The sequence below is a fragment of the Hyalella azteca genome, unplaced genomic scaffold (assembly GCF_000764305.2).
Source record: "Hyalella azteca isolate HAZT.00-mixed unplaced genomic scaffold, Hazt_2.0.2 contig16662, whole genome shotgun sequence".
Taxonomy (NCBI): Eukaryota; Metazoa; Arthropoda; class Malacostraca; order Amphipoda; family Hyalellidae; genus Hyalella; species Hyalella azteca.
The window spans coordinates 70223-75200 of NW_025946474.1; positions in this window are offsets into that span (position 1 = coordinate 70223).

Below are 4978 nucleotides of genomic sequence, written 5' to 3' on the forward strand. Positions count from 1 at the left end.
TTGTCTGGACAGAGAACGTGCGAGTCATTACAGCCTAACTGTTGCTGCTACAGATGGAGGTGGATTGCAAGGTTAGTAATTGTCTACTTCAACTAAATATATCTTACGGAACAGCGAATGTTAATTTTAAAGTAATTGCACACTGATAATGTGAAATAAAATTTAAACGCTGCTTACAGATTACTTTTCAAAAAGTATTTCCAGTGCCCAATATGAATGATTTTCATAACATGACAAATTTCACTATAATGAATTATAATGATAAACTGTATATTTACTTGCACTTTTTTAAGTTCAAACAATCACTCCATGACTAACATTGAAAATATTTGGATAACTAATTTGCTAAGATTTATTTCCACGTCCATACTCATTACCAATAAGAATAATATGTATTTATGACTCGAATAATGTATCGTTAAACATGAAGATTGCATTCAATTCCTAACCACCGTCGTTGTATATGAGCTCCGCATTGAATTGTTTTTGAACTGCATTGTGAAATTTAGAGCGTTTTCTATTACATGAATTTTAAAAATTCCGCAAAAAGGCTGTTTGTGGATATTTGGATATTTATATAGCAATCTTTTTTGAGAGTTATTTTAAAGACAGACAGGCGTTTACTGTGAGCGTCTTCTTATTTAGAATAAAAGAATAATTTCCTTACTTATAAATAGTGTATGATGATTTTTTTTAACTATATTTTCATAAAATCTTTATTTTTTCCTCTGTTTCTTCGCCAAAATTATATTCGGTATCTATTATTCGTAAGTTTTTCATAACTTTAAACTTTTCCTGCTGCCAACACAACTCACCCGGCTCCATTTTTCACCCGATGCAGGCTCCTGTGAAGTTTTGGTGTTAGTGGCGGATGAGAACGACGTTCCTCCGCGGTGGGGGCGAGCGGAGTGGACAGTCGAGGTTACCGAGGGCGCGCCCCTCGACCAGGTTCTCGCTACCCTCACTGTTAAGGACCCCGACACCCGCAACAGTTTGGCCTACAGGGTAATTTACGTTGCTTCATGTCACTTCATCAGAAATATCTGTTGTATCCTATTAAACTTATTATACTCATGAAGAAAAGTTGACTTCACAGAGCTGCTCATCTGACATTGTAGTTTCTGTTCTTTTTTATAATTACGGGTCATTGCATATTACTCGCCTGTTGTTCCTCTGCGATAAGCTAGTACTAGTACAAATTCATTGTCCAATTTTGAGTCTTTGCTTTACTATTACCGTCATCTCCGTAAGTTATTTTAGGAATATTTTCGGAATTATATTTCTCTTTTGGATGTTAACATTACTAACCACTTTCAACTGAAGCTCCTACCAACCTGAATGTTTTTTGCAGTACCTACTTCGACTAGCAAGTTTGCTGTTTTAAGAGGTTAAGGAGGACAAAATTCTAGACCATAATAATGCCAGCCTAATGTAAACTTCTTTTACGGTGAAGCCGTATAACAATTTACTGAGAATGTCATCAACAAAAAACAACTTTTGTATGCAGAGATACTTAAATCTTAGGAGTCATCTCCGTGGATTTTGTTCAATCCTACCAGAATTTTTGCCGTTCATATATTTGCTCATCCGAATTGTTTAATTTAATGAACACTGACAGAACGTTGATTATGAATTAAATTAATCTGTTCCTTAATGAGATTGGATGCACCGCATTTGAATAATTATGTTGAGCAATGTTCAAACTAAACTTGGTGCGCGATGTCTGAGGCTTTAGAGGCTCAGTTCTGCAAGGCCTGCTCGGTCTATGAGCAATAATTAGCTTTAATTGATTCCAATTTGTTGCAGGCCTTAATGACTGTAGTGGCCGTTGAGAAAGTTTGTAGTCAAATACAGTTTCGATTGCACCATATACGTAATTAGCTTGTATTCATTTCTTCATTAAACTACAATATTTCACTGCACGAAATTAGTTGACCGAAGAGTAACTTTTATGTGTTTCCAATTTTTAAATTATAGAAACGAGTCATCTGTATCATGCGAGTAATTTGACTCGGTTTAGTTAGGAGAAGACTAATTTTCTGCCAACATTAAATGAAGCGATGATATTTTAATGCGGTCTCGAAATGATGAGTTTCCCTCTGAATTTGAATTTTAAAATTAGTTAAAAGATTTGGTGATAATAAATATTTTGAATACGTTAATTTATAAGAAATTTTCTTTACGAGTAATTCGGAGAGAATAAGAAGTTGCATCGAAGGATTTACGGCAATTTGATTTCATTGTAACTGTAATGACCATGAATTAAAGTGTTCCCAGTTTTTCGGGATATGCTATAAATATTTTAATAATAATTATGCAGTTTTGATACAATGAACATAGAGATCTGACGAGTAATTAAAAATAGAAATTATTACATTTTTTAGATAGTTTTCTCGGGTTTTTCTCCTACGTGATAATGTAATCGGGAATAAAACTTGAAGGAGGGTATGCCATTTTACGTTGCATTTATTCGATAATTTAGTTCATTACTTTGACAAACAAGCCTTGGTTGTGGGCTGACAAACATGGAGATGTCCCGGCCATCGTCCTCCTTCGACGCATTTCTCCACCTTTTATGTAGCTCTAGGGCTGATTAATGATGCCACATTTGCATCTATGTTGAAAAAAATTCGTTCCAATGGTTCTCAGTTCTCAATACGCCAAGGCAAAAATATATGAATGCATTTCCGCACAACATTTGCCTACACAATAATACAACTCCCAACCGTCGCCTTGAATATCATTACACTGAGATCTCTTCAATTTCTGAACTTCAATTTTCAAATTCTGTGACCTGAAAATTTTCGATGCATTTTCCTACAGGCCCCAAATGTAACTGAATATCATGCGCAAATAAGGCCTCGCGTCAATGCTCAAGGCTGATGGGTAAATTGTCGCTTTCATTTTTCTAGTCGTATGATATGGGACCGAAACTTACCTTATTTTTTTGTATTTGACATGATGGGATTGAGAAACCGTGTCCGTCCTCCACTGATGTCATTATTTTATTCTGAGAGTTTTAAAGCAACATGCTGGACATTTCGTCTGCGTTGAGATAGGAATAAAAAACTTTTTCGTAATGTCCAATCCTGCTATTCTTCAGATTCTGCCTGCAGAGTTGAAACTATGAGAAAAATAACAGAATTCTTTCTTTCAACAAATGTTCCAAGCTTTATAACACAAGCAAGAACATTTCATTCTTTCTTTCAATGGTCTCTTTAAAATTTTCAAACAGTTTTTACATATTTTCCTTCAGGTAGCTCCCAACAGTGGGAGGGGCTGGCAGATGGTGAAAATAGAAGGGCGAACAGCTGGTGATGGTGCAGAGCTCAGGAGTCTGGTCCCTCTTGATTATGAAAACCCTGACCTAAAGGACGGCTTGAGATTCCAAGTTCAAGTCACCGATCAGGTAATTAAACAATTAAGATTATATAATAGGATTGACCATATGATAGTCACTGAAACTCAGCTAAATAATGTTATGTAAACACGACAATTAAATCGTTCTCTTCAAAAGTCGACATTTCAACCCCGTAACCTGATTATGCGAATATCATTCGTATACATTCATATAATCAGATTTATTGCTCAAGGCTTCGAATGTTTTCTTGTATTTTTTATTCTGTCTAAAGCATCGTCTTCGTAGACGTTGATTTAACGCGCAATGCAACCAAGTTCTTATGCGCTATTATGTAGAGATGATGTTTGAAATATAAAATCAAGAAATATATTGTATATGTATGATATTCGCAAGAACGATATGCTAAACAATGCAAACCTACATGCTTCCTCTTGACTTTTCACCATGCAAACCACTCTGACGGTCGATTGCATATGCTCGTTTTCTCTAACTAGGTTATCCAAGTTTTTTGGATGGTGGAAATGAATAAGGTATAATGATCGAAGTTCGAGGTTTACCTCCCGAGTTGTTTTCGAATTCTTTTTTTGCATGTCTTAGGGAACGGATGCATGGGAGAACAGGTACAGGGTGGGCGAAGCGACCGTCATAGTGCGCATATTAGACGTTAACGACAACGCTCCATCATTCGAAAAAGTTCAGCAAAGCGTGCGGGTCAGGGAAGACGCGCCACTTGGAACGGTGGTGGCAAAAGTGCCTGCCTTCGATCTGGACGAAGTGAGAAGCCGAGGGATACTTGAGTTCTTCTATAGAGGAGAATCGCTTAATGTTTATTTGGTTATGTTAGCTTATACTCGGTTTTGCTAAATAAGGGAAATGTCAATATAATTTAAAATAGTAGAAACGACAGTGTCCAACTCGCTCTAACGTAACTTTTGACGCGGATTAATTAAAACCTTCATGCAAGATTTCCTTGAACAGAAACATTCAAAACGATTTAATCAGCTCACTCATTCACTTTATATTCAGTTGGGTGAATAAAATGGTACAATAAATTTCAGCATTAATATCAATTTTTTCCTGACTGCATTAACTACAAGAATACAACGCAGAACCGCTTTATGTCGAGAACACAGAACAGGAATGGCTTGGTTCGCTACAGCCTCGCTGGTAGGAGAGGATCAAGTCCTCACTTCGGCATCGACCACACAGGGACCATCAGGACCATCGGCCTAGTGGACAGAGAGGCCATCAGCAAGCATAGCCTAGTGGTTCATGCCACTGACCACGGAGTGCCGCCGCGCCAGTCGTCCGCTACTGTAACTGTAAGTGGTAAGACTGTAAGTGGTAAGTCTGTAAGTGACAAGACTGTGAGTGGCAAGACTGTAATATAATGTAGTGGTTCATGCCACTGACCACGGAGTGCCGCCACGCCAGTCGTCCGCTACTGTAACTGTAAGTGCCAAGACTGTGGGTGGCAAGATTACTAGTGGCAAGGTTGTAAGTGGTAAGACTAATGTAATGTAGTGGTTCATGCCACTGACCACGGGGTGCCGCCACGCCAGTCGTCGGCTACTGTAACTGTAAGTGGTAAGACTGTGAGTGGCAAGACTGTAGGGC